Genomic DNA, 17,339 nt, shown 5'->3' on the forward strand with positions numbered 1-17,339 from the left:
TTGCTCACTTACACTAGCCTTTCACAGGCCATTTTCTGTCCACTTCAGGATGGGGTGGCAGGTCCAGTCTCCCTTGCCCAGAGGCGACAAGAACAGAAACCAAACAGAACATCAAAGCAGCCAGACTGAGTCATGTGAGTTGTCCAACTAGCCCAGGATCCTGTCTCATGACAGCAGCCAATTTCATTGTCCGGAGGGAATCCTCAGGACAGACAGTTATTAAGTGATCCCTCCTGTTGCCCATTTCCAGCTTCTAGAATACACCAGCTAGGGACACCTGCCCTGTCCATCCTGGTTAAATGCCATTGAATGACCTTTCCTGCATTAAATATTCCAGTTCTGTTTTGGACCTTCTTGTAGATTTCACCTTCACAACATCCTGTGGCAAGGAGTTCCACTGGGCGCAAAAATGTTTCCTTTTAGTTTATTTTTAACTTGGTTTCTGGGCTCCCTGAGGCCCTTTCACACACAAGGGCTTTCTCTGCAGTGTGCTGGGGGAGAAACCCCTGAGCCAGTGACACGGACTGACCTAGGCGCAGGCCACCAAGGGGGGTTTCAGTGAAGCTACATGTAAATGGATCCATTTAGTAATGACTGCCAGCCACACGCACAAGGGAGGGGACTTTAGCCAAGAAAGCAAGGACTCTGAGGAAGGGTTGGAAGTGAAGGGGGTTAATCAGATGGACGGGAGTTTCCAGTGCTGGGCTGTGGCTAAGATAGACGAGGGGTGTCACAGGGCACTAGCACAGCAAGGGGAGCAGAGAGGGCCCTGCTGCACCGAGAGACATGGCAAAGCCTGGGACTGAACCAGGGACCTTTAAATATTTCATCTTAGGCACCCCACACTGAGCTACCCATAAACCCCTCTAGCTGGTTATTAACTGTCCGGGATGTCTGGCAGCCGTGTCACAAACATGATGCCGTCGTGCCGGCCCAGGAAGGCGAGACTGGTGTTTCCTGCCACCTGCAGTTTGACTGGCTCCTTCCCCCCATTCCTGCCTTAGCTCCCGGGCTGACCTGGCAGCTGAAGTGGTCGGGGGCCCAGCAGCCTGGGCAGGGAGTCGGGTGGCCAGACCCTGCTGGCAAGAGTCTTGGTGCTACTTGTTTCCCTGCCACTTCTGGTGCCCTCACTCCCCACCCGCAGCCCCTGCTGCCTGCCTGGGTCCCTGTGCTGTGTCAGACGCTCAATGAACCCTCCTGTTTCACACGGGCTGGGAGTGGCTCTGGGCTAGGGCACAGGGCTGTGTCATTCCCTGTGGGAGCGAGTGGACTCCCCAAGGGGCGCACGGTGAGAGACAGGGGGCTGGCGGCTCAGGGAGGGGCGGTCCCAGGAGGCAGAGGGCACCTGTGACTCTCGGCTGGCAGCTGACACTCTGCTCCTTGCTTCCCTCCCGCTGCTTCACCTCCCAGGGCTTCTTTCTCCTTCCCTGTCCATAGCAGGCAGCTGCACAAAGGCCAGTCACCAAACCAGACACCCCTGGGGCCAGCATGGGGCTTGCACCCACGACCTGGGCGTTATCAGCATCAAGCTCTAAACAGCTGAGCCAGCAGCCCCACGAGTGGCCCTTTGGGAAAGACCCCACAGGCAGCTGCAGGGACGTCTCTGCCGCTGCCACGAGCTCATCTCTGATGGGGCCACGGGTGACTCACTGAGATGTGGGCTGGCTAGTGCAGAGTCAGAGGAGCAGGAGCCTGTGTGGGTTCAGGGGGCCTTGAGCAGGAGCAGGTTTGGGGGAGGGGCTGCTGGGCCACTGAAGCAGGTGACCAGGTGGTTGGCAGCAGCTCTGTGGGCTGGGCACATGGTCCCATCACCTGGACATATGGAGCCTCCCTCTGTGGCTTGGGCTGGAGGAGCCATGGGCCAGCCACTGCTACAGCAGGAATTTGGGATCAGGTCACCCCACTGGGGACAATGGAGGGAAGAGAAGAGTTTTCCCTGCCATTAGGGGAAAGCTGGCCAGACCCTTTTAGCCACTTGGTTTGTGCAGGCTGGATCCTCCTCCTACCAGTTCTCTGGCCTTAGTCCTGCAAAGCTCTCAGCCTTTTGCCTGTTTCTGCTTCCCTGTCCATAGCAGGCAGCTAAAGAGTGTGTGTGGGGGAGAGTAGTCACTGCAGTGAACAACCTTGTGGCCAACATGGGGCTTGAACCCATGACCTTGGCGTTATTAGCACCACGCTCTAACCAACTGAGCTAGCTGGCCTTCAGAAGCTGAGTTCACAAATGGCCCTTTCAGAAAGGCGCCTCGTCTCTGACAGGGCCACTAGCAATTCACTGTGATGTGGGGTCACTAGTCCAGATGCTTTGAGGTTTGGTCAAGGTGGCTGGTGGCTGACGGCCGGCAGACCCAGGGCAAAGAAGCAGCCGGAATCTCTTGCTGCCAGCACCTTGTCTCCCAGCTTCTTCCCTGTCGGCAGCAGCCGCAGCCCCTTTCAGCCACTGGGAAGAGAGGCAGGAATGGGGCCAAGTAACGAGTCAGGCTGATGGGGGCAGGCAAAGCTCGTCTTGTATTGCAGGGCCACTGGCAACAGCTTCTCTCTTGTGCGCTGCTGCTGAGGAGAAAAACACCCTGAGAGGGACCAGAAAGACCAATTTGAAAGATTGTTTGGGGGGGGCACCTGCTAGCGCCAGGGGGGCAAGAGTCAGAGCCTGGCAGCTCCTGGGGACCACACAAGAGACCACAAGGGTAAGCAGCAAGCTCCAGGCAGGTTACGTTTTAGGGCCCAGCCCATCTCAGCCAGGCAGACCATAGCATCAGACTGAGCTCCAGGGGCATCAGACACCCAGCAGGAGGCACAGAACTCTTTCTCTGGGGAGCCTGCAGATAAGGAGCCCAAAGCTCATAAAGTTGGAGGGTTTTGCAGCAACCAGCCCAACCCCAGCAAGTCCCACAGAGATTTGAACTCGGATCACATGATTCAGAGTTCTGAGTGCTGCCTCTTACACCATGGCTACATCTACACTGGCATGTTTTTCCGGAAATGCTTTTAACGGAAAAGTTTTCCGTTAAAAGCATTTTCAGAAAAGAGTGTCTAGATTGGCAGGACACTTTTGCGCAAAATCACTTTTTGTGGAAAAGCGTCCGTGGCCAATCTAGATGCGCTTTTCTGCAAAAAAGCCCCGATCGCCATTTTCTCAATCGGGGCTTTTTTGCAAAAAATAAATCTCTGCTGTCTACAGTGGCCCTTTTGTGCAAAAGTCTTTTGGAAAAAGACTTTTGCCCGAATGGGAGCAGCAAAGTATTTCCGCAAAAAGCACTGATTTCTTACAGTAGGGAGTCAGCGCTTTTGCAGAAATTCAAGTGGTCAGTGTAGACAGCTGGCAAGTTTTTCTGGAAAAGCAGCTGATTTTCTGGAAAAACTGGCCCGTCGAGACACAGCCCATGGGACCTACATGAGCCAGTAGTGATTCAATTAGGCTGAACTGGAGTTCTGGCTTATGGCCACTCGGACCAGCTTTGCTTGTTTCCTTCCACCCAGAGCCCCCTTCTTCTCCTGGGCTGCAAGGAGCCTCCCTGGGATGCCCTGAGACAGGCACAGGGCTCTGCCTCCCCATAACCAGCCCCACCCCACCCAACCGGCTTTGGCAGAACAACCGGCTTTGGCTAGCTAGACTGCTCCCTTCTTACACACTTTGAAATGTCCATTGCTAAACAGGACTGTGTGGCCTAAAAGAAAAGGCATCTGACTTTGGGTCAGAAGACTGAAGGGTTGAGTCCCTTTGCAGTTGTGTTGATTGTGCTTGTGGGTTTTGGTGTCTTATGCTTGGAATGGTTCTCTGTAACAACGTGTGTCCATTGGAAGCCCTCTAGCTATTTGGCAGATCTAAACTAAAACCTTCTGCACGCAGAGTGGCAGCAATTAACTATAGAGCCTGGGCTCATGTTCCACCTAAATGGCATTTCAATAGGGTCACACTAGGCTGTGAGAAGGGGGTGTGATCCTATTGACCCCCACTGTCACCAAGTAAGAAACAGATCTCAGGGTGGGTAGAGAGAACTTAGTTAACAGCATTTGTTCAGAAAAAAAACTGCTTAGCAATAGTTGTGTTTGTGCAATTGGCATTCTATAATTATCATCCTCACTTTCCTATTGTTTGTCTGTGTGATCGCTGTCTGGTTTGTAACTGTTTCTGTCTGCTATATCATTAATTTTGCTGGGGGAAAATCAACAAAGGTGGTGAAGTATGATTGGTTAGGTAAATCATAATAGTATGTTAGCTTTGGTTAGTAACATTATACTAAAATAATTGGTTAAGCAGGACTAAATTATCACTATATAAACAGGGGTCCAAGAAGGAGACCAGGAAGAAGAAGGAAAAGGGGAAACGAGAAGAGGAAGAAGGAGGAAAAGGGAAAGGAAGGAAGAAGACCAAGAAGGAGGAGTGAGACCTGGAAGCAGAACTCACCTCCAAGGCAGCCTCAGACTAGAGCGCCCAGGACCCCTCTGTACGACCGTTGAAATTGTTTGCTGTGTGAATTCTGTCAGGTGACGTCAGGCCTGGGCACTGGGATTATTTACCATTTTCCCTAAGCTATTAAGACACAGCCTGTGATGGCCAAGTGCTTAATGTGTTAGACTAGAAATCCAATAGGGCTTACCTGTGCAGGTTCAAATCCTCCTCACAGTGAGACCTGTGTTTTGGTCACACCCCTTCCTAGGGCAACAAGGTACCCAAACTCTGAGACTCCTGAGAAGAACGTGCCTGTCCCATCAGAAGGGACACCTGTGCTATGTCTACACTTGTAGCTTGTTGCATGAGTAATATGCAAATGAGGCTAAGTGTGGAATATTGCTGAGCCTCATTTGCATGGCTAATGAGCCACCACTTTTTTCAGAAGAGACTTTTGCACAAGAAGGAGCGTCTACACTGCCCCTTCTTGCACAAGAAAAACCCTCTTGCGCACTGCGATTACACCTATTAATTTTCACTAAACACCATTATCAGACTGCCCAGTGCACATTCCTACCTTCCATTGTGCACACAACATACATGGGGCTCTAATTACTGGCCACCTGCCTTTCACACAGATCATTGATCCTTGTGACTTTCAGGTACATTCACATGGCAGCTGTTTAAACATAATGTGCTTCTATTGCTTGATCAGCACCAGAGTCTGGGAGTTAAGGAAGGACACCGACCAGCGTGGGGCTTGTACTCATGACTCTAAAATTAAGAGTCTTATGCTCTACCAACTGAGCTAGCCAGCCTGCATGTGAAAAGTTTCCTAATATCCCATCTCAGTGTAACAGGAGCCAAGTGTTCTCCACTGCCTGACTCAAGGCTCTTTCTTGCCCCTAATGTGGGGTTCTGGCCTCCCACAAAGCTGGGGTGAAAAGCTGCTAGACCCCAGAGGTAGCAGGATTCACTCCCATCTTCTCCTGCCCGTGCCCTGGTACTGAGGAGCCGGCCTTTTCCTGCTGCCCCAACTCTTATTCCCACAATGCACTTTGTGCAGGGGCCATTGGTCTTTCTGCCAAGGTGCGTGGCTGGGAGCCAGGACTCAGGACCCTTCCCCCAATCCCCGCTCTGACCCGCTCACACTGTCTCACTGCCTCCAACACAGGCTCAGCTCAGGGGTCAGGTGGGTGACCTGCCCTGCAGCTGTGATGGCATCAGGCCCTTCCGGCCAGCCAGCTCCATCTGGAGATGGAGCTCCAGTGACCTCAGACACCCAGCGAGAGGAACAAAACTCTCTTATTGAAACTCAGGGAATGGAAGCTGAAGCACCTGAACCTTGTAACAACCACCTGAGTCTTAGTAGGTCCCACTGAGATTTGAACTCAGATTGCAGGATTCAGAGTCCTGAGTGCTGCCCCTTACACCCTTACCCTTGACCTGTGGTGTAAAAGTGCAGTGGGCACCTCTGACTCTCAGCTCTCAGGCTGGCCTCTGCTCTCCTGGCTTCTCTCCAGCTGCTTCATCTCCCAGGACTCCCTGTAAGAAATGTGTCACTTTCACCCCTGGGAGCAGCTCAGCCATGGAAAGGGGCTGCCTGGGGCAGGACATTAGCCCTGGAGGGCAGGGGTGGGTGTGGTAGTGACATCACAAGGGCCTTTTGCAGCCCCTCTGCTTATTGGCTTAAGGAGGTTGGGAGGCGGTGACCTCACAGAGAGTCCATGATAGTGGCCAGGTGGGACAGGCTGCAGGGCAGGGGCCATCTCAGAGCCCCCCCGCCCTCCCCCATGGCTTTGCTGCAGGGAGTCTCCTTGAGAGTTGCCCTTGAGGCCGTTTCGGAGTCTTCTCCTTTCCCACGACTAACTGACCTAGATGACAGACGTCGCTGTGGAGAAGGCAAGAGCCTCCAATAAGGCCTCTGTAATTGCAGCAGGGTAATTAGCTCAAGTGGTAGAGCGCTTGCTTAGCATGTGAGAGGCAGTGGGATCGATGCCCACGTTCTCCAACTGCAGCTCAGCTCTTATCCCTTATTTTCACTGTCAGGGGCTCAGTGGCCCCCTCCCTCTTCCTACCTGCTCTCCCAAAAGAGACAGACCTGGCTCCCCTTTCTTTGCCACCAGCAATTGCTGTGCTGCAAAGCAGAGAGTGGCGATATCAGGCTCTGTGGTGCAAGGGAAAGCATGTTGGACTTTTAAGCTGCAACAAAATACAGGACTGTGTAGCACTGTAAAGACTAACAAGATGGTTTATTAGATGATGAGCTTTCGTGGGCCAGACCCACTTCCTCAGATCAAATAGTGGAAGAAAATTGTCACAACCATATATATCGAAGGATACAATTAAAAAAAACTGAACACATATGAAAAGGACAAATCAAATTTCAGAACAGAACGGGGATGCGGGGGGGAAGGTAAATGTCTGTGAGCTAATGATATTAGAGGTGATAATTGGGGAAGCTATCTTTGTAATGGGTAAGATAACTAGAGTCTTTGTTAGGACCCTGCCGTAAAGTGTTGAATTTTAGCATGAATAACAGTTCAGAGGATTCCCTTTAAAGTGCAGTTTTAAAAGGCTTTTGAAGCAGGATGCAGGTAATTAAGTCATTGAGATAATGTCCTTTCTGAGTTAAAATGGCAAGAAACTGGTTTTTTTCTGTATTTTGTTTCAGCTACCCTAGACTAACATGGCTACTTTTCTATCACTATTTTAAGCTACAGTGATTCATGTGAGCCCAGCTAGACATTCAAAGTTTGTGGGTTCAAGTCCCACAAGTCTCACTTTAGCTGCTTTCTCATTTCCAGGGCGCAGCTTTTACAGACCAGGCAATCCTTAGGGTGAAACTGGGTTGGCTTGAGTCCAGACAGTTCCCAGCAGACCCCAGTGAGGATGGAGGGAAGGGCTGGTTCTTGCAGCTGGGGCTGGGAGTTGTTCTGAAAGGCTTCAGGTGCCATGAGATCGTTTTATCCCTCCCTGTCTCCTACCAGTGCTGAGCAACACTCAGGCTATGTCTGCCCTACACTGTTCTTCTGGGAAAAGCTACGCAAATTTCAAAACCCAGTTTGTGCAGCTTTTTCTTCTGCTTTTTTTTTTTTTTTGGAAGAGGCTTTTCCGACATTTGGCCTGTTACACTGGGCAAGTCACACAAGGGAGGCAGCAGGCAGAGCGGGCCAAATGCACCAGCCTCCCAGGGCAGGGGAGGCCAAGGCACAAGCAGCTGCCTGGCCTAATTTATCTGGCTTCCCCAGGTTGGCACCCAGGGGCATTATCAGCTGACGTTACCCCCCCTCTGTCACATGAGCGTTGGGCTCATCAACAGGCTGGTCAGCAGCAGCTGCAGTTACCTGGGCACCGCAATAAGAGAAGACCCTGTGTTTCTGCCTGGCTTTGAACCAGGGACCTTTTGCGTGTTAGACAAACATGATAACCACTACACCACAGAAACACATTTTGAGGGGTGGAACTTGTCTGACTGTTCTGTTTCTAGCTCTTTCTAACACCCTGCTCTGCAGGGGAGGGGGATGCTCCTTGTGAACACTCCACCTCTTGTTCTCAGGGAAGCACCTAATTTCCTCACCAGCCCCTTGAGATTTGTAGCTCAAAGCTGGAGCTGCTGTGGCAGGAGGTGAAGCTACAGAAGCTAACGGGGGACAATCAGCAGGCGGAGGGTTATTTTTTCTCCCCCCTGGGCTGATGTGGCTAGAACTGAGGAGAAGAAAATCCTCCTCCCTTCTCCTCAGAAGATGGAAATTGCAGTTGGTTCTCTCTTTGGTTGTACTAAAGCTGGACCCCAGGACTAGACTTTTTCTTTCTAAAACCCTGGTGAAAACTGAGAGCCAATAATTGCTCACAGGCTGAGAATGTGAGTTAAGGAAGGGCCCCGCCCAGCATGGGGCTTGAACCCATGACCCTGAGATTAAGAGTCTCAGGCTCTACCAACTGAGCTAGCCAGGCTGCCTGCAAAAAAATTCCTAATATCCCATCTCAGAGTAACAGGAGCCAAGTGATCTCCACTGCCTGACTCAAGGCTCTTTCTTGCCCCTAAAGGAGGGGTTCTGGTCTGTGGAGAGGTTTGAACTCGAACCCCACTCCCGACACACCCACTTCTTTCCCCACAAGGAACGGCCCCATTTCCATCTCTCCAGGGACTGGTCCGTTCTCTGCAAAATGCTCAACCTGTTTCATTTTCTGCAGGAACGAGAGGGATCCATGCGCCCTGTTCCCCAGTGAGAGGTATGTGTCCTCTTCCCCCCTTTCCACAGACACAGCAGGCCAGGGGGCTATGAGCCTCCAGAGGCCCCTTCCTACTTGGCCTCCCACAAAGCTGGGGTGCCAGAGGCAGGCTCTGACTGGGAGACACTCCCAGCAGCCAAGCACATTTCTCAGGCAGCCCCTTCCCTGCCCAGGGGGCACAGGTCACACGCCTGGGTGAATAAGAGCTTGTGGGGACTGGCCAGGGCTTCAAGCAGGCAGCTCCCATTGGCCACAAACAAGCTTGGAGCAGGGACCAGGCATGAAGCCTTTTTCTCTACAGCTGAGAGACACAAAGGGCCCAGCAGCCCCTTCTCTCAGCTGTGCGTGGGGGCAGGGCGAGCAGGGGATCTGCCTGAGGCTTCTTGCTGCCATGTTGGGTGGCTTCATGGGCTGGATCCAGCCCGCTGGCCTGTATTGCCCAGGCCTGGCTTAGAGGGAACCCTGGCTCTGGCTGTGGGGGAGGGGCGCTGTGGAAAGGCCAGTCTCGCCTTCCTGGGCAGGGCATGACGACATGCGGCAAACCATCCTGGACAGAGAATTACAGGCCACACAAGACTCTTTTCACAGCCAAAGTAGCTCAGTGGGGAGAGCATTAGACTGAAGATCTAAAGGTCCCTGGTTCAATCCCAGGCTTTGGCATGCTCCAATAGGGGCTAATTACTTCAAGTTGATGGTTTTGCTTAGAGCTGTTATCACAACCTGCACTGCAGGAGAAAAGGGGAGATGAGCTGCATCCTGGGGCTCTTCCTGCTTTCTCTTGGCCCTGGGTCTCTATCCTGCCACAGGGCAGGTACAAGGGCTACAGTTGGGGGGAATCAGGTGACACCACAAAAAACACTCCCTGTTGGCAGTGCTGGTACATGGCACCACATGAACATGTTGCTAACACCCATGTCTCCCCGCCTCAGGACCACTAGAGACGTCCAGCAGCTCTGTCCTTGCACCCTGGGGCTGTCTGTCTGGGCCATGCACTCACACACACTGGCCCCTCCCTTTCTAGGACAGGGCTCCTGTTGTTCCTTGCTTTGCTCAACCTGGGAGTTGGGCTTATCCCCAAGCAGCAGGGGCTGTGTTTACCTGGGGAGCCACAAATAGGAGCAGAACCCCCTGTTCCCACTTTTTGCTTGGCTTTGAACCAGGAGCCTTTTGCACATTAAGCAAACACGATAACCACCATCCCACAGAAACAGAAACATGCTTGTCAGTTTTTTTCTGTACATAAACTTGGACAAATATTCTGTTACTAATTCTTTGCCCAAGGCAGAGCAAGAGCAGGGAACAAGACCTCCCCCCCCCCCCCGCAATACTTCTCTAGACCCTTTGCTCCCAACACGGGGGGCGGGTGGGGGGCGCTGTGTGCCTCGGGAGGAGTGACCCACATCATATCGCCAACATTTCTGCCCTTCATGGATGGACCTTTGGGGGCAGGCCCAGACGCTCCATCCTCTAAATCAACTCCTATCACACACTGGAGCAGGGCAGCCCCCAGGGGTAGGGCTGAGCTATGGGGTGCTGGGCAAGGGGCAGAGGCTGCAGGAGCTGAGCGTTTCCCTAGAGTCCAGGGACCCATAAGGAGGCATCATGCTCTGTGTCTCTCTCGGAAGGCGCAGAAAGGGATTGACTGGGGACAGGGAGAGTGTCTATGGGGTTGTGCAGTTTGTTGCCCTGGTTAGGGCGTGGCCAAAACACAGGCCTCGCTGTGAGCAGGATTTGAACCTGCGCAGGGAAACCCTATTGGATTTCTAGTCCAACGCCTTAACCACTCGGCCACCACAGCTGTGAAGTCAGCAGTGCTCCAGGATCAGGGACAGTGGTAAATAATCCCAGTGCCCAGGCCTGACCTCACCCGCCCCACATATTACACACAGCAGAAATGGCTCCAAAATAGGGCAAGCTTGGGGGCTCATTGCTGGGCCCTGGGGTGAAGCATTAAACTAGCCCCCTCCTGTGGGGCTGTGAGTGTTGCTGTCCCTGCTGTACAGACAGGGCCATGGGGGCAGGGAGAGGTTCACTGAATGGGCCAAGGTCACCCAGCGAGTTAGAGCCCAGCTCTGCCCCCAGCTCCCTGCCCCACCCACTGACGTGCTGACTCCCTCGCTGCCAGGGGGCTGTTTGCATTGGCCTCTTTTGTTTTCTTTTCTGCTGTGAGACATTGGGACAGTTGGCCAGGGCGTCCCGCAGTTGCCATCTCCCTCTGCACCGGTGCTGTCCAGAGCCCCGACTAGCAAACGCTGACACTGCTGTTAGGTCCAGACCAGAGGGGAGTGTTTAAGGGTTATTTCAGAAGAAGGGTTTTCTCCCCAAATAACTGCATCTAAACGGTGGTTTTTATTTCATAATAAAGTATTTTGAAACAGCGCCCGGACACGATTATGCAAATAGAGCGCGGGATATTTAAATCCCGGTTTCATTTACAATTTTGAATGTCTCCATTTGCATCCCTCTGCTGAAGGAGACTGCAAGTGTCGACATGTCCTGGGTGTTGCAACTTCACAGCACTCACCAGATGTTCCCTCCCCGCTGCCTGAAGACGTTTGGGAGTCCTCCTGCGTCTTCTGGCGCTGCAGGTCATCAGCGTTGTCATCCTGAAGCTGCAGCTGCTGCTTCCCAGGTGTCTCCATCCCAGACTCCACAACTCTCCCTGGAGACAGGGGTTCCCCACACCCCAGGATTCGGTCCAGTTCCTCACAGTATGCACAGTGCTGCGGTGCTTCCCCAGAGCGGGACCTGCCCTCACGGGCCCTCGCATACCCCTCCCGCAATTCGTTGACCTTGGGTCTGACTTGGTCTAGGATGCAGGAGGGGGGAGGTGGCCTTTCTCTGCAAGGCCATCAGCCATTGGGCCATATGTTAGATAATTACATGGAGGTTAGGTCCATAAAAGCTATTAGCCAGGGGATAAAATGGTGTCCCTGGCCTCTGTTTGTCAGGGGCTGGAGACGGATGGCAGGAGACAAATCGCTTGATCGTTGTCTTCGGTCCACCCCCTCTGGGGCACCTGGTGCTGGCCACTGTCGGCAGACAGGACACTGGGCTAGATGGACCTTTGGTCTGACCCAGTACGGCCGTTCTGATGTTCTTATGTTTATAAATGTTGCATTCGTCCACCTGGACTGCCGGGCCTGCAGAGACCCCTCCTTGGATCACAGCTCCAAGAGGGACTTTATCTCTGGCCCAGACACTGACAGTGCCTGGTGTTTGCTGCCCCCTGCTTGGTCCTGTGATGTGTCCCTGAAGGGGTCTCTGGGGGCTTGTGCCTGTGACATGGCTCTCTGGAAGGCAGAAGTGCTCGATCTTAGGCAAAGGACCCAGAAACAACACTTTACGGCAAAAAACACAAGGATGGCTCTTAGCCCGCATCCCCGGGCCACAGAGAGTATCCAGAAGTCACTTCCCCACCTCTCCCTTGGCTGCTCTAGAGCTTAGCCCAAAGTCTGATAAACTCTACTCTCCCACCCAACAACCTCTGGGACTCCTCTCCTGCCCAGCTCCTCACACCACGCAGAGTGCAGGGCAGCCACTACCCCAGCGTCACCACTTCTGGTCTGTGCCTAATGGCCAAGTTCTGCTTTCCCCAAACCACACGGGCACCCTCTCGCCTCTGGCCAGCCTCATGGCAGACGTGGGCTTCCCTCACTAATTTTCCTAAAAGCTTTCCAGGCAGGCATTGGTGGTATAGCAGTGAACATAGCTGCCTTTGAAGCAGTTCACCTGGGTTTGATTCGCAGCCAATGCAGTGTAAAGAAGGAGCATGAAAGCTTCTTGCTGAGCCCTTATTTGAACCCTGCAAAAACAGGCACAAATGGCTCCTGCAGCTGCCTCTCACGGCTTTTCATCCTCTCCAAGAGCATGCACAGTAATGCAGGGCTTCCCTCACATACCCCTGCCGCAATTCCTTGACCTTGGCTCTGACTTGGTCTAGGATGCGGGGGTAGGAGGGACGTGGCCTTTCTTTGCAAGACCATTGGCCATTTGGCCAAAAATGTCGGCATTCCTCCGCATGGACTGCAGAGACCTGGGCATTATTAGCATGAAGCTCTAAATAGCTGAGCCAACAGGCCCATGAGTAGCCCCACAATAGAGGGAAGAGAAGAGTTTTCCCTGCTATTGGGGAAAGCAGGCCAGACCAAGGGCCTTTTAGCCACAGGGGCTGTGCAGACTGGAGCTTCCTCCTACCATTTTTCTGGCTTGTTTCTGCTTCCCTGTCCATAGCAGGCAGCTAAAGGAGGGGGGTAGAGCAGTCACCACAGCAAACATCTCTTTAGCCAGCACAAGGCTTGAACCCATGACCTTGGCATTACTAGCTCCACGCACTAACCAACTGAGCTAGCCAGCCAAGTGAAACACAGTTCACAAATAGCCCTTTCAGAAAGGCGCATCCGGCAGCTGAAGGGATGTCTCTGCAGCTGCCAATGGCTCTTCTCTGACAGGGCCACTAGCGACTCACTGTGATGTGGGCTGGCTCACCCAGCTGGTTTGAGGTTTGGTCAAGGTGGCTGGTGGTCTCTCTTGTGCGCTGCTGAGGAGAAAAACGCCCTGAGCAGGACCATAAAGACCAATTTAAAAGAGCATTTAGAGGGGGGCACCAAGGGGGCAAGAGTCAGAGCCTGGCAGCTTCTGGGACGCAGAAGAGGCCTCCCCTGGCCACCCATGGAACTGCTGGTTCAGGAAAAGGCTGATTGGGGAGGGTGTTGGGTAGAAGGAAACCACAAGCCTGGAGCAGGTGCAGAGGCTGCTGTGACTGGCACTGGCAAGGCAGGGCTCTGACTGCAATTGCCCGGACAGGAGAGCAAACACCACACGCCCTTGTGATTCCTTTGGGTTGTCAGTGTCCAGAGATCCTGTGAGTGCAACCTCTGCAGCTTCTGCAACCATGGAGAGTGAGGGTCTGTGGGCATCAGGTGCTTCTCACTTGTGGTTTCCTTCTTCCCAACACTCCTCCCCAATCAGCCTTTCCTGAACCAGCAGTTCCATGGGTGGCCAGGGGAGGCCTCTTCTGTGTCCCAGAAGGACCTGGGAAAATGTGAGCAAAGGAAGCAACAAGGCACCACTGGGAGTTGAACCCAGGCTCTTATGTTTACAAGGCAGGTGTTTTAGCCAGCTAAGCCATGGTGCCCTCCTCAGGCTGGTGGGTGAAACTGCTCTATGGTCCCAGACAACACCTTTGACTCCCAAAATGAAGCAATTTCCTTTCAGCCCTGGCAGTGTCTGCAGCTGAGCTGCACAAAGGAAGATACAAGAGCCCTTGGGGGGGGGGGGGGTCTTTGCCGGATGAACGTGCCTGAGGAAAGACACTGGAAGCGCAACAGACACACAAAAGGGGCATGAGGGACAGTTTGAGTCTCCACCCCCCAAGCCCCACCAGGCAAACTACCCCATGGGCCTTGCCCGCACCCAGCTCAGGGCCTGAGGATTTCCTGGGGATTTTCTGTCAGTTTTCCAGACCAAATAAGTAGCCCCCCACCTCCCGTGCTCTGGAGTCGCTGCCTCTCATGGGCCTTCTCAGCCTCAGGCTCCGCTTTGTCTCCAGACAGACCCTGTTCTGCTACAGCCACCTCCTCCCTACAGCTGTGATTCCTGGGCCTTCTAGAGGGAAATGCATCCTTTCATTCTCACTTTGAATCCCTGGGATTTTAGCACTCAGATCTGCACCTAACACCAGCATTGGCTAGTGAGGGGTCTGAACAGCTTGTGTAGAAAGGGGAACAGCAACTGTGGAGCAGCCTTGCCAACTACTTCAGAGAGCAGAGGAATGTAAACTCTTTATCAGTGAGAGGAAACTGTCACCCCAGGTGGGACTTGAACCCACAATCCCTGGCTTAGAAGGCCAGTGCCTTGTCCATTAGGCCACCAGCGTACACAGAAAAAAATGCCAGGGACAGAAATTCACCCTTCTAAATGGCCCTTCTTCAATTTTAGATCCTGATTAAGCCCTTTTGAAGAAGAAGCCAGATACACAGGAAGGGCTGATCACACCCCTCTGAAAATCAACTTTCCATGGGTATTGGCAGCTGGCTCCGAGTCATGGGCCTTGACGTCTCGTCTCCCTCCCAAAACCAGGTAAGTGTCTCCCACCGCTGCAGCCTCCTGATGCTCTATGGCCCTGTCTGTACAGCAGGGACAGCAACACTCACAGCCCCACAGGAGGGCCCCTGGCCTAGCAATGTGTCCCCCTGAGCAGCCTCTGATGTTACCTGTGTGAGCCCCTGTGTGAGCCCCAGAACCAGCCCTGAGTGAGGGGGGCAGAGGGGGAGCAGCTCACACATGCCAAGGGGCTGGCCAGGGGCAGGACATGAGCCTGCAAAGCAGCAGTGACATCACAAGGAACTTTTTCAGCACCTCAGCTCATTGGCTGGGAGGCAGTGACCTCACAGAGGGACCATGGCAACAGCCAGGTGGGACAGGCTGCAGCATCTCAGAGACCCCCATGGCCTGGCTGCCTGGAATCTCCTTTGTGAGGTTTCCCCTTGAGGGCAGAAGGGATTGAGGGTCCCAGCTGGGAGTGTCTCTGTGGAGATTTCCCCAGGCTGCAGTGGGAGGGGCTGGTACTGAACTTCTGGGAGAAGCAAGAGAGAGAGGACTGCAAACACCCGATGAGGATGGGATTTGAACCCATGCGTGCAGAGCACAATGGATTAGCAGTCCATCGCCTTAACCACTCAGCCACCTCATCTGAACTGTACAGCTTTGTTTCAAATCACCTGAAGTCAGTGCTTCAGGGAATCTTTCTGCCACTTGCTGACTGGCCAGGGACCCCCAGGGCTGGAAGGTTTTGGCTTTTCACAATGTTCCCTGGGCTGTTGTACAAAGCTCAGTGCTGGTAACAAACCCAAACACCCCATGGCTACATCTACCCTGCAGGCTTCTTGCTCAAGAACTGTTTTGTGCAAGAGTTCTTGTGCAAAAGGTCTTGCGCAACAGTGTCTCTGCACTGCCATGTGCTTTTGCACAAGAAAAGTGCTTTTCTGTAAGAGCGTCCATGGCAGTGTGGACGTTCTCCTGCGCAGGGAAGCTCTGATGGACATTTTAGCCATAGGGCTTTCTTGAGCAAGAAACTGCTGTTGCCCATCCACACTGCCTCCTTGTGGACGAGTTCTTGCACAAGAGGGCTTATTCCTTGTGGGCAGAGGAATAACTTCTGTGCAAGAAGCCCTGTTGTCTGATGCTGAACTATAAATTTACTTACACAAGAAGGTACCTGCAGTGTAGACGCTCTGCAAGTTTTTACACAAGAGCACTTGCTCTTGGGCTAAAAGCCTGCAGTGTAGACGTAGCTCTGCAGTGTAGACACAGCCTGAGAGACACGAGGAAAGGAAGTGGCCAGAGCCTCCCCCCGGCAGGCTGGTCCTCAACAGGACGGGCACGTCTACACAGCACCCTCACCTCGAAGTGAGCTGTGCAATGTGAGCGGCTGCCAGGGCCCCCAGGGGAAGGTCTGTGGGGAGTTTCCAAGGCAACAACAACTACAAAGTTTCATAATCTACACTCATGTGACTGTGATTTATTCCTCCACTAACAAGTGTCTCTGAAGGGATGAGAAATGCAGGGCCCAGGTGCAGGGAGCCGGGTCACATTCTCCTGCCTGAGTCTCAGTCCTGGCTGAAGCCTGGGTAGAGAGAGAAGAGGCCAATGCAAACAGCCCCATGGCAGCGAGGGAGTCAGTACGTGGGTGGGTGAAACAGGGAGCGGGGGGCAGAGCTGGGCTCTTACTCACTAGGGGTGCATCCCATATTTCAAAATAATCAATGCGCCTATTTTGAAATAGCTTATTTTGCAATTTGGTGCTGGCTACACAGCACTTACTTCGAAATAAATCGCTATTCCCAAACCCCTCCCTCCTCCTGCCATGCAGGGACGTCAGAATAGCGAGCCCGTTATAGCTTGAAATAAGGGGCTTGCTCTTAAGACGCGTCAGTGTGATATGAGCACCACGTCTCCTAAACCTCCGAGCTAGCCGGCCCACGGGTGTCAGTCTCGCAAGTGGCCCTTCAGAAAGGAGCTTTGGGCAGCCACAGGGATGTTGTGGGCTCTGGAACTAGGTGGGTGAGGCAGCAGGGCCATTTAACCATCCTGGTTAAATGCCATTGATTGACCTTCCCTGCATTAAATGATCCAGTTCTGTTTTGGACCTTCTTGTGATTTCACTTTCTCAACATCCTCTGGCAAGGAGTTCCACTGGGCGCAAAAATGCTCCCTTTTGATTCACTTTTAATTTGGTTACTTACGAGTTTCATTCTGTCACCCAGGATCTTGAGTAGGAGAATAAAAATTCTTATTTGCTTTCTGCACCCCTGTCATCATCACATAAAACTCTGTCCCATCGCACCTTAGTCGTCCCTTTCCGAAGCTGAGAAGAAGAAGTTCCATGAACTCCTGGGAGCTGCTGTTCCAAAGAAGAGGCATTTCCCGTGGAAAGATGGCCAAGCCCAATCCCCTACACAGAGCCCCAGAAAATACCAATGGACACTGGGCACTTGTAAAGCTCCCTCTCGGGCAGCGCTACGGAATGGATCCGGCTGGCCATCGGGCTGACTAACGCCGTCAACAGAAGAGTCCCAGGGAGACTTCTCAGCCCAGGTGCAGAGACTGTGGAGTCTCCCATTCCCAGCCCAGTGGCAGAGGGGCAGCGCCCTGAGGAGGCAGGTCCTGAGGCAGCGGAGACCTTTGAAGGGAACGGAGACGTAAGGTCAGA

At 53.2% G+C, this 17,339-nt stretch overlaps 7 non-coding genes across 7 annotated transcripts; 1 reads left to right on the forward strand and 6 right to left on the reverse strand.

The window, feature by feature from the left end:
* Positions 1 to 2,127: 2,127 nt before the first annotated feature.
* Positions 2,128 to 2,201, reverse strand: TRNAI-AAU (transfer RNA isoleucine (anticodon AAU)). Its single transcript has one exon. It is a non-coding gene; the product is annotated as a tRNA-Ile (tRNA).
* Positions 2,202 to 7,765: 5,564 nt separating this feature from the next.
* TRNAV-AAC (transfer RNA valine (anticodon AAC)) lies at positions 7,766 to 7,838 on the reverse strand. Its single transcript has one exon. It is a non-coding gene; the product is annotated as a tRNA-Val (tRNA).
* Positions 7,839 to 8,274: 436 nt separating this feature from the next.
* On the reverse strand, positions 8,275 to 8,347 carry TRNAK-CUU (transfer RNA lysine (anticodon CUU)). The gene has a single exon. It is a non-coding gene; the product is annotated as a tRNA-Lys (tRNA).
* An 866-nt stretch (positions 8,348 to 9,213) lies between these two features.
* TRNAF-GAA (transfer RNA phenylalanine (anticodon GAA)) lies at positions 9,214 to 9,286 on the forward strand. Its single transcript has one exon. It is a non-coding gene; the product is annotated as a tRNA-Phe (tRNA).
* Positions 9,287 to 10,342: 1,056 nt separating this feature from the next.
* TRNAS-UGA (transfer RNA serine (anticodon UGA)) lies at positions 10,343 to 10,424 on the reverse strand. Its single transcript has one exon. It is a non-coding gene; the product is annotated as a tRNA-Ser (tRNA).
* A 4,007-nt stretch (positions 10,425 to 14,431) lies between these two features.
* Positions 14,432 to 14,504, reverse strand: TRNAK-UUU (transfer RNA lysine (anticodon UUU)). Its single transcript has one exon. It is a non-coding gene; the product is annotated as a tRNA-Arg (tRNA).
* Positions 14,505 to 15,238: 734 nt separating this feature from the next.
* TRNAS-GCU (transfer RNA serine (anticodon GCU)) lies at positions 15,239 to 15,320 on the reverse strand. The gene has a single exon. It is a non-coding gene; the product is annotated as a tRNA-Ser (tRNA).
* Between the last annotated feature and the right edge of the window lie 2,019 nt (positions 15,321 to 17,339).

Source organism: Pelodiscus sinensis, chromosome 19 (genome assembly GCF_052426305.1).
Source record: "Pelodiscus sinensis isolate ZL-2025 chromosome 19, ASM5242630v1, whole genome shotgun sequence".
Classification (NCBI taxonomy): domain Eukaryota; kingdom Metazoa; phylum Chordata; order Testudines; family Trionychidae; genus Pelodiscus; species Pelodiscus sinensis.